The sequence below is a fragment of the Alosa pseudoharengus genome, unplaced genomic scaffold (assembly GCF_046254945.1).
Source record: "Alosa pseudoharengus isolate Yale_2024_CS ecotype anadromous, Long Island Sound unplaced genomic scaffold, YU_APseudo_1.1 YU_APseudo_1.1_scf_16, whole genome shotgun sequence".
Classification (NCBI taxonomy): Eukaryota; Metazoa; Chordata; class Actinopteri; order Clupeiformes; family Clupeidae; genus Alosa; species Alosa pseudoharengus.
This window is the reverse complement of record NW_027468630.1, coordinates 37,483,902-37,496,152: the sequence shown is the minus strand read 5'-3', so window position 1 is coordinate 37,496,152 and position 12,251 is coordinate 37,483,902. Positions and strand designations below refer to the sequence as shown.

General features: G+C 40.2%; 1 protein-coding gene across 1 annotated transcript in view; it reads right to left on the bottom strand.

Annotated features, from left to right (window-relative positions):
* The window catches only part of tradd (tnfrsf1a-associated via death domain), a 31,701-nt gene extending 29,127 nt beyond the window's left edge, over positions 1-2,574 (bottom strand). Inside the window, exon 1 of the mRNA XM_076287937.1 lies at positions 2,474-2,574. The gene's annotated coding sequence lies outside the window, so the exon portion shown is untranslated. The remainder of the gene's footprint in view (positions 1-2,473) is intronic.
* Positions 2,575-12,251: the final 9,677 nt, after the last annotated feature.

Genomic DNA, 12,251 nt, shown 5'->3' with positions numbered 1-12,251 from the left:
CATTTTGTACCAAAAATAACATTGTAGCCTACAGTGATTTGAAGAGCAGTAGCCAAAACAGTGTTGTGAGGCTGCGTGTACCGCTTCTTTACAGATCAGCTGGCTAACGCTGCTTTTGCCAGCTGCCCATTACGCCAGGTCAAATTTTGTATAATTTTATTCAGACAAGAAAGATACGTTTAGATTCCCATGTGAACAGTTTAGGAAAAAAGTATCTATTTTGAAATTTGCTTTGCCATTTTTTCTACTGTCCCAGAGTTGTCCCAGACATCATTTTATTGTGTCCCGGAAGCATTTTTTATGGTCCCTGGGACGTCGGGACATCGTTAATTTCGAGCCCTGAGTATGTGCGTGCCTGTGTGTGTGTTTGTGTGTGTGCATGTGTGTGTTTCTGTCTGTTTGTGTATGTGTCTGTGTGTGTACGTGTGTGTGTTTCTGTCTGTGTGTGTGTACGTGTGTGTGTGTGTGTGTGTGTGTGTATGTGGATGCGTGTGTCTGTGCCTGTGGATGTGAGTGCATGCGTGTGTGTGTGTATGTGTGCATGTGTATGTCCGTGTGTGTGTTGATGTACGTATGTGTGTTTGTGAAAAAGAGTGCGTGTGAGACAATATCCTCTTCCAGCAACCCTTCGCTAAACACCACCATCTACAGGTCAATGAGTGTACAGTCACTAAATGTACACATTTTTTTTTTTTTAGACCCACCCATGGATGAAATTCTATGAAACTTGGCATACCCCCAGAGAATGTCAGGTTAATCATACACATAACGGAAGAGAGGGGCGATTAAAGCAGAATGATATTGCATTTTCATTTTTTACTGGGGGGGGGTGCAAATCACAAATGAGTGATTATGGGCTAGGTTGATGTGGGCCCTTGAGACCAACATACCATAAAAATGTCTTCATCCTTGGTGCCACGGTTCAGGTAGTTAGGGGTGGGGGGGTGGGGGGGTGGGGGGGGGGTGGCCCCCGGGGACCAAACGAAATTTTTCCGTAAAAGTCTAGTGGGGCTACATACTCACCAAATTTCATGTGCCCTGGTGTTTCGGTGTCCCGGGTATCGTTGACCAAAAATTCAGGAAATAGATGACGGGGGGAAAAAAAAAACTTTGACAATCCCTATATGACCGCTTCGGTAGTGGCGGTCATAATTGACAGGCGTGATCTATTTTTACAGAGAGAATGTGCTGGACTGAGCGCTGGTTGTATTTTGTACCGCTATGCGGTACATCTACTGTGTGTGTTTTTTTCTTCATCATGATAAAACTAATGAATACATGATAATTTTGGGAACAATTTACACAATTAAATCTTGTTTTAACAATAGGAACATTTGTAACTCCGTTACCATGACTTATGAAACATGTTAAAACCAGTCAGTCACAAACTCTTTGGTCATATTATAGGAAACAAGTGTAGAAACACTTCTATATGAGTTTTTTTTTTTTATGTTTATTGTATATTTTTTTTAATTTTAATGTATATTTAGAGAACCACATGATTGATGTTGACTTTTATGATAAGAAAGTAATGTTAATTTTTAAAGCACTTTCTGGCTTTAAAATCATATGAAGATTTAATTTCACAAGACCATTTTGCGCTACTAAGTATATGTAGGCACATACACACTGACATATTGTTCTTAAATGTTGGTTCATTAATTGAGTAGCACCAACAAATGTAGTGTAACTCCGTTACCGCGTGATCTTCCCCACATCCAAGTGGTCTGTGAGGTAAGTTTGTGTGAAAGAATCTGAACTATACTTGAACAAAGTATTTGAAGTGTGCAAATAGGCGGTTTATGCAGCCTAATATTTCTAACTAGTCCCAAGGGGGAGGGGCTAGGACGTAAGAAAGAAAAGAATGATGACAAATAAAATAAATGAGACAGATACATTCACACTTGTTTTGAGCATATCTTAGCCCCACACAATCTAAATACCATTTGAAATTTGATGCAAAATACATCAAATGCCACTGGGCTAGGCCTACACTTTTCAATTAGCTGAGGCAGAGATTGAACACCACACACACACACACACAGCTTGCCAATTGCTAACTAGGGCCGGACAAGTTCCTGCGATGTTTTTCCTTCATGCTGACAATTGAAAATGCGATGTTGTTTGTTGACAACTGTAATGTCACGCGTAGGTGTGTTGGAACGTGCTAAACCTAGGACATCACTACAAAGGAACGACATTAGTTATATATTGCAGTAGGCTACAGGCGGAAAAAGTTAAATGTAATCCATAGATTGTCATGAAGAGCGATCTTTTCGTCTTGGGCCCAGAAGTTTGTGCTCTAATAAATCATATCTAACAAATAATAGGCTACACGAATAGATCGCTGCATGCCATGACGAAGTCACTGCTGAACTACAGAATTCTAATTAACTTTAGCACTCGAAGTTAAGCATGTGACTGTCACAGCTGAGGCACACATATATTAGCCTTAATACAAATGCACAAATACCTTAAAGGAAGTCCATCTCTTGAATGCTGGCTTCGTTAAATTTTAGGACAATAGTTTAACTAGGGGTTTAGCCAACTGCTCTTCTTTCAAGGAAGTCCTGTCTGAACTCAACAATGACGTCACTATTCCAAAGCGCCCTCATTGCCACATTCAAGACAACTCGGAGCATCCGACTTTAATGTCTGCGTTTGGAACGTCCGATCATCCATTCATTATCCACAAACAAGTAATGCATAACTCATCAGTGCATTCCCCTTATTTTTGTTGGGTATCAATCAAACCTTGTAAACCCATATTTAGCTGCAAAAATGACATAGACAACATATGAAATGTTAATGATGACAAATGTGACTATTTCATGCATTGAAAATATAAGCATGTTTTGAATTTACGACAAAATTTTGCTCAAAAAAGGTTGGGACAAGCAATAAAAGGCTGGAGAAGTTGTGTAATGATAAAGACAACAAAAAGAGGAACCGTTCGCAACTAATAAGGTGAACTGGAACCATGTTTGGGTATAAAAACAGCATCCTAGAGAGTCTCTCAGAAGTAAGCCTATGAATTGCAAAGGATTTAGGGATTGTCATCTACAATGTACATATATCATGAAAGAATCCAGATAAATATCTAAAACAAGGGGCTGAAAAGAAAATATTGGATGGCCATGGTCTTTTGGACCTCAGATGGAATTGCATTAAAACCTTTAAGACCTTTTTCTGTAAAGAAAATCATTATTTGGGCTAGTGGTTCTCAAAGTGTGGGGCGGGCCACTAGTGGGGAAGAGAGACATGACAGATGGGGCAATGAAAATGAGGAAATAATAATAATAAACTAGAAATGTAATGCCAGAGGAATTACAATAGTGGATGGAAAGCTGCTGAGTTAATGTTGGTGGGGAGATTCCTGAAAAAAAAAACATTGAATCACTTGATCTTTGAGTTCATACAAACCCTTGTACCAAAAAACCTTGTGCGTCCTTGAGATATCTCACTCAAGGTGGGTTTGGCCTTGACATTTGACTTCATCATAGAGTCCACACAAATGTTCACACCAAATTTGAAGCATGTGCGTCAAGCCGTTCTGAAGTTGTGACACAAGCACGAAAGCTGGCCTTTGGAAAATGTAGTTCAGAGTATGCAATGCAAGACGACTGTACCTGCAAAACGGGGCTTTCAGTTGGTGTTGATGACTGCTCATTCTGCACCCAACTAACAATGACTTCGTCAACGTTAAAATAATTGAATCAACGTCGCACTGCAACATTTATTCTACATCACTTTTGCACCCTTCATTAATATTAAAGCAACGTTGAAATTCTAACTACAGATCAACGTGATTTCAATGGTATTTCCACTAAAATGAATATTGAAACAATTTTGAAATTACAACCAAACTAAAGATCAATGTGATTTCAGTGGTATTTCAATTGATATTAAACCTCAGTAAACCATATTAGCCTAATCTGGCAAAATATTGGGAAATTCATAGCCCACTACAATATATCGTGCCATCCAGACAATGTCTTTTACAGGGAAGGCCTTGAATATTTCAGGAAAATAATGCAAAAATTATTTCTGCCCATATTTAGTGTTTCTCCAGAGAGGAAGAGTCCAGGTGCTAAAATGGCCTGTCTACGTCCAGACTTGTCAAATTGGGTGCATCATAGAATGAAAAAAATGATTAAGAAGACCTCAGACTGTTGAGCAGTTGAAATATAATTTTAACAACGTTTTTTGTTTGTGAAGTGATCTTGGGTGTCATGAAAGGCGCTTTAAATAAAATGTGTTATTATTATTATTCTTTTTCTTTTCCGCCCTGCAGCTCAGGCCTATACATCTCTCTTTCCTGCTTCCGTTACACTTTTGCAGGGGCCAATCACAAACTGAAAGGTGGGGTTGTACTGAATCCAACAATACCAAATATGTAAATATAGTATGAAAAATTAGGGTGTTCTGTCACTCAATGTATGAGGTGTCCAAAATGAAAGAAAACAGAACACTGGCAAAATACAGTCTCAAGTCCAAATCACATTATCAGTGGTGAGAGGAATGTTGACAAATTCAGTGTTACTGCAAGGTAAGTGCTGATCTATATCTACATTTAATAATGATACATTTCATATGAAACACAGATCCAATTGAATCAGGTTAACATTGGAATGAAACTCCTTTATTAAAATATTTACATTCACTTGAATTTTGTTTTGGTCAAGTCATTACTGAATAATGGAAAATAATATTGTTAGCTTTTGTCTGTCCAGACCAGCAGTGGACAGTAGAGCCTACACTGCTTACTTCACCCCTAAGTAGCTAAACAGTTAGTTGTAGAAACTACTTTCCCTAGCTAAGAAAGTACTTAGCCCTCTGACTAATGTTGCATGTGTAATTCAACTTGATTTGCATTTCAATGAAATATCTGAAAAGTTTCATGTATCATGTAGAGCGAACTACTGCAGTAAGACAAAAATCAGTGAGCAGCAGCAAGTTGCAAATGTTGAAAGTAAGAGCACATCTGCACCAAGAAGGCTGAGTAGGGTTGATACAACATCATTTCAAATACGGAGAGATTGTTTCATTTGTGGGAAGGCCAGCTCTAAACCAGAACCTCTGACAGCAATTTTAACTGGAACAGGCGCAAGTACCAGAGACAAGGTCCTTCGGGCAGCTTCTGAAAGGCTTGATGAAGATAAAAAGGGAGATCCAAGGTCTAACAGGAGCCAAGGAGCAGGACCGGAGCACTCAATGCTTAAAGTGATTTTTATTAGTGCAAACTGACTAACGTTTCGACGCCCATGCGTCTTCTTCAGAGTCAAAACCAAAGATGTAGCCTGGCGGGCCATCCTATATCATTGAAATGTATAGTCTGGAATCGAACCATTCACCTCGCTTAATCCAAGGGGCGGGCAGAGAATTGTCTTTCAAACTGCCTAGGCATGCAATAGGCCAGCGCTACGACCATATCCGTATCCGGTCGGCAAAGCGGCAAATACATCCTTCTTCGAAAAAGTAATGACTTAAGTGCATTGTGTTGCTCAACTTTCAAAGAAAAGCACAAGTCCAACTCCGATTCAAACAACCGCTCTTCGTTCGCCATAACCACCTTCCTTGTTGTTCACCGTCGCAGGACTGTCGTTATCCTGTTAAGCCCGCCTTAAGACGCTCTAACAAAATAGAGCGCTGTGATTGGATGACGTCCATGGCGTCAGCCAATAGAAATCCCTGTGGTTTGATACTAGACGTACAGGCTGAGCAAATTAATTTGCCGCCGCTAGGGTGCGTCTAGATTTCTAGGCTACCAAAGATGATGAAGATGTACAACTTTGAATTCTTTCATGCCCAAATCTCTTTGCATACGATACCAAATACCATAAAATGCCTTGCACACTACATATCTAAATGAAATATAGCAGAAGCCATAGAAAAGAATAAAAAAAGCAGACCAATGTCTATAACAAAGCCTTTATTAAGCTCACTGAAGACATTGATAAAACAGTATTGTCCAAAGGTATGAAAGTGAGGACTCTCAACTCGTTCACTGATAGCTATGAGAACATACTAAAGACCATTGCTGAGCAAGAAGGTGTGTCAACACAAGAAATATAGATCAAGGACAGTGGTGTCTACATCCCAACTGTTCTCACTTGAGACGCTGAACATGGAATTGCTGATGCAGCCATCAACAGCTTTTACCAAAATGAAGACACCCTGGATGGGAAGCGTACAACTCATGTTATGGCATCGTTGTGTTCCGAAGAGGCCAAGTCTCCACAGCAGATAAATGCCTATAGCACAGGTTCCACAGAGGTCCCTCACCACCTTAAACATGTTTGATATGAATGGAGATAAACTTTACAGGTACATTTTGTCCATTCTTTTGTCCATTCTTTACATTCAGGGTGTCTTCATTTTGGTCAAAGTTGCTGATGGCTGCATCAAAAATTCCATGTTCAGCAACTCCAGTGAGGCCAGTTGGGATGTACGCCACTCTCTGTCCTTGATATCTGGTCTGCTGCAACAGATATGACAAGTGCCTATGGTATAAAATTCTCGCCAAAAGTTTTCTGTACCTGTACCAACGTTTTGTGCTTGTAAGAATATTTTGTGCTCGTAAAAAATATTTGTGTACATGTAAAAATACGTTGTATCCGTAAAAATATTTTGTGCATGTAAAAATGGTTTGTACATCTTCAAATCCGTTTTGTCACTGTGTCGAAAAAAGTTTTGTGAATTTGCGAACGATTTTTGCACGCACGGATTTTCCATTTGCAAGTGCGCATCTGTTTTCTACAGACATGAAACAGATCTACGGGTACGAAACGAATTTACAAGTACAAAACTTTTTTACAAATTTTCCCAAAACAGCCAATCACAGCACTGCTTACTGAACGGCCAGTCAGCCGATCAGCTCGCTTCTTTAATTCTGAAACGCTGGACATACCGCTCTGGGTACATCCATAACACCACAGTCAGAAGAGGTGAAACAAAGATTGTTAACAATCTTTGGGTGAAACACTTAAAAAAGAAGAGCTAACTTAGCTAACAAGCAAACAGCTCAACTTAACTCTATTCCTTCCCTACTATGAATCTAATACTATTAACTAGAACTAATAAAAATGTGATCATTAGTATTATTATTAATGATAATTGTTGTGTTTTCCGACTAGTCATTCCTCCCTTCCCACGTTATATGTGCAGTGCATTCACGTAACGTTAGCAGAGACGGTTAGCTGCCCATGTTAGCTGCCATTACCTATTGTTATCTACTAATTACCTATCCAGTGCTCGCATTTTAAACTATACTGTTTATTAGTTCTAGTTAATGATATTAGATTCATAGTAGGGAAGGAATAGAGTTAAGTTGAGCTGTTTGCTTGTTAGCTTGTTACCTAAGCTAGCTAGAACATAACAGTTACATGACCAAAAAAGTTCAGGTTGGCTTAGGCTGACTGAAGACCCATTCATTCTGGACATAAAAGACGGACTTCATACGCCCTAACCATTGTACTTTTACACGAAATTGGGTAGATTAACATTATGGAAGAAAATGAAGCGTGTCTCATTAAGTTATTGTTCCCACAGGGTTAGTATTATTATTAATGATAATTGTTCTGTATAGTTATTGTGTTATAATGTTTCCGACTAGTCATTCCTCCCTTTGTATTTCCCACGTTATATGTGCGTGCTTTCACGTAACGTTAGCAGAGACGGTTGATAAAAGCAGTATCTTTGAAGTTAGCTTAGCCCAGCCAATACTTGTTTCACCTCTTCTTCTTTTTTAAGTGTTTCACCTCTTCTGACTGTGGTGTTTGTATGGATGTACCCAGAGCGGTATGTCCAGCGTTTCAGAATTAAAGAAGCGAGCTGATCGGCTGACTGGCCGTTCAGTAAGCAGTGCTGTGATTGGCTGTTTTGGGAAAATTTGTAAAAAAGTTTTGTACTTGTAAATTCGTTTCGTACCCGTAGATCTGTTTCATGTCTGTAGAAAACAGATGCGCACTTGCAAATGGAAAATCCGTGCGTGCAAAAATCGTTCGCAAATTCACAAAACTTTTTTCGACACAGTGACAAAACGGATTTGAAGATGTACAAACCATTTTTACATGCACAAAATATTTTTACGGATACAAAGTATTTTTACATGTACACAAATATTTTTTACGAGCACAAAATATTCTTACAAGCACAAAACTTTGGTACAGGTACAGAAAACTTTTGGCGAGAATTTTATACCATAAGTGCCTGACTTCTGTATAGGAAACACAGTACCCCATTGCACTGAGCTCATTGATGACTGTCTTACTACCAAACTCATGATGTATCAAAATGGGAAGTCCCAGTGTGATTGGCGTATGAATGTGACAGCTCTGTTCAATGAGATCATGACAAATTGCGATAACACACAGATTCTCCTTTGAAGCTGGGTCATCATTAACCTGACTCTCGCAAGATGAATTTCGTTCTGCCTAGCTCCACTCATCCATCTGGGATCGATCCATTGGAGTGGTGCTTCAGAAGGCTGGGCCTTATAAAAAAATCCTTGCATAAGATTGGATAAGCCACTTGTCCATCATCTATTGACGTGCTACTTCAACCACTCACATCGAAGCCAACACGTGACGCTGAGAACAGTCTCACAGTCGCTTCTACGCTATGCCACATCTATTAAACTCCCGCCCTGCGTCCTGATTGGCTCTACCATACAATCTCGTGCTGAAATCACTCTCAACGGAATCGATCCCAGATGGATGTGAGTGGAGCTAGGCGGAGCTAGGCGGAACGAAATTCATCTGGCGAGAGTCAGGTTAGGTCATCATCACATGTTTGGTAATCTCTGTGGGCATGTTAATCAACACACCAGTTCACAAAGTAATACAGGATGTTGGTTACATATTTGCTGCATTGGAAACATAATAGACAGTCACTGCTGACATATTACTCACTGTCATACTCTACCTGATCCATGCTCTTCCTCAATATGTCTGCAGTCCTGTTAGTGGGGGGCCTTAAGCACATAAATAGGTCGTTTCGCGCAATTTCTTCTAAAAGCGCCAAATTTGGCACAGATGTAGCTCAAGTTATACTGAAATGATTTAGCTACAGCGCCGGAGCCAGAGACCCTCGGGGCCAAGATGGCAGCCAATCCAATATGGCCGCTGCCCGAAAAGGGTTCCGACTAGCTTTTAACCACATGAGCTACAAAAAAAGAAACTTGATGTCTTTTTCAACTTAATTGATCATGGGAAACACATAGGAATGTTTATATTTATGACCCAGTATATCTGGACAGCTTAATCCTCCAATTCCAATATGGCCCCTGTCCAAAATAGCAGTTTTGACTGTAGTTATACCCCATTGTTTGCGCCAATTTATCTACAAGCACCAAATTTGGCACAGATGTAGCTCAGGTCATACTGAAATGATTGAGCTAGGGCGCCGCAGCCAGCGACCCTTGGGGCCAAGATGGCAGCCAAATCCAATATGGCCGCTGCCCGAAAAGGGTTCCGACTATAACTTTTGAACCACATGAGCTTCAAGTACAAACTTGATGTCTTTTTCAGCTTAATTGATCATGGGAAACACATATAAATGTTTATATTTATGACCCAGTATATCTGGACCCCTTAATCCTCCAATTCCAATATGGCCTTACACCCCATTGTTTTCGCCAATTTATCTACAAGCACAAAATTTGGCAAGGATGCAGCTGAGGGCATACTGAAATGATTTATCGAGGATGCCGGAGTCAGTGGCCCCTGGGACCAAGATGGCTGCCAAATCCAATATGGCCACCACCTGAAAAGGGATTACTGTAGGCTGCATATTTTGACCCAGATCAGATACAAATGTAAAATTAATAAATATTTCACCTTTTCTGGCAATGGGAAATATATATTTATGATTGGGTATATGTGGACCCTCAAAGTCCCCAAATGCAATCTGGTGACTGTCCGAAAAAGGGTTTTGACTACAACTTTTGAACCGAATAAGCTACAGATGAAAACTATTTTTTTTCCATGACCACACATTAAATGACCTAAGCTTTCTCAAAAAATAAGAGTCTGCTCTGACCCTTCTTTGGGGCAGCCGTGGCCTACTGGTTAGCGCTTCGGACTTGTAACCGGAGGGTTGCCGGTTCAAACACCGACCAGTAGGAACAACTGAAGTGCCCTTGAGCACCTAACCCCTCACTGCTCCCCGAGCGCCGCTGTAGCAGGCAGCTCACTGCGTCGGGATAAATGTGTGCTTCACCTCACTGTGTGTTCACTTTGTGCTGAGTGTGTTTTACTAATTCACGGATTGGGTTAAATGCAGAGTCAAATTTCCCTCACGGGATCAAAAGAGTATATATACTTATGTATACAGCATCAGTGTTGTACCTCCAATCCAGTTTATTGTCTATAAGAACACGCACATATTTGTAGTTCTCAACAACTTCCTCACCCAGTATTGAAATGGTATTTAGCTCAGGCCTGGCCCTACGAAAGTCCACCACCATTTCCCTTGTCTTAGCCACATTCAAGACAAGGTGGTTGTTTCTGCACCATGTCACAAAGTGGTCCACCAGTTGCCTGTACTCCGTCTCCTCACCATCACTGACACACCCCACAACTGCAGTCTCTGAACTGTCTGAGAACTTCTGCAGGTGACATGACTCAGAGTTGTACTGGAAGTCTGAGGTGTACAGTGTGAAAAGAAAAGGAGACAACACAGTCCCTTGTGGTGCTCCTATGCGACTGACTACCTGTTCAGACACACACCCTTTCATTCTCACAACCTGTGCTCTGTCAGTCTGTCAGTCAGGTAATCAGTAATCCATGAAGTTGTGGAGGTGTCTACTTGCATCCTTCAAAGCTTGTCACGTGGCAGCATAGGCTGTATGGTGTTAAAAGCACTTGAGAAATCAAAGAACATGATCCTCACAATAGTTACAGCCCCTGTCCAGGTGAGAGTGTGTTCTATGAAGCAGGTAGATTAAGGCATCCTCCACACCCACCTCTGGACTGGAATGCAAATTGTAATGGGTCCATGTAGTGGTCACCTGTGGTCTCAGGAGATGACCAACAACAGTGTTTAGCCAACTACTTCCTTTCCTACCAACTTCCTTCCTAACCAGGTGTACTTTTTTCCATAAGTGTTTTGTTCTTATGACTACAATTGTGAGAGAGACCATAAGAATGAGAATTCATGAGAGAGCAAACAGTTATTGTGTGCACATCCCACCTTCTGGCAGGTGCAGGACAAATTAAAACTTACTCAATTGAAAAAATGTAATGTCCGCAACACTGCTTTTGACTCCCATATATTTAATGCACAACAGGCAACGTTTCGACCCTGCTGGGTCTTCTTCAGGCAAAAATTCATGAGAGAGACCATGATAATTCACTGTTGTTGTTTTTATGTTATTGCTGTTTTTTTGATATGCTAAGCAAACCTTTGAAGAGTTTTGGACAAATTGACTATATTATTCTTTTAACAATTTGACATATTATAAATATTGCCTTGCAATAATAATTGTGTCTTATTCTTTCTTATATGATTACATTTCAAAATGTATTCACCTGTGGTACATTGAAAGCATTTCACTTTTATAAGGAAATTAATCCACATTGAGAATAACCTTCAAAGTTGTGGTAAAAAAAGATCAACCAGTCTTGAAAAGAATACAGGTTCCAGACTTACACAAGCATACATATAAATATGCCAATGGACTTCCTGTGGTCAATAAACTAAAAATAGACACAACATCCTCATTTGTAGCGCATTTGGTTCAAAATTTGAAGCCAAAACCCTTTTTCGGACAGCAGCCATATTGAATTTAGGGAATTTGGGGGGTCCTGATAAACCCAATCATAAATGTAAGTATTCCTATGGGTTTCCCATCATCAAAAAAGGTAAAATAGACATCAAGTTTGTATTTGTATCGCATCTGGCTCCAAAGCTATAGCCGAATCCCTTTCAGGCGACAACCATTTTGGATTTGGCTGCCATGTTGGTCTCAGGGACCACTGGCTCGGGCGGCCTGGCTAAATAATTTCATTATTCCCTCAGCTGCATCTGTGCCAAATTTGGTGCTTGTAGATTAATTTGCACAAACAATGGGGTGTAAGGCCCCATACTACAGCCGAAACTGCTTTTTTGGACAGCGGCCATATTAGAATTGGAGGAATAAGTGGTCCAGATGCACCGGGTCATAAATATTAACATTCCTATGTATTCCCCATGGTCAATTAAGCTGAAAAAGATATCAAGTTTGTATTTGTAACTCATGTAGTTCAAAA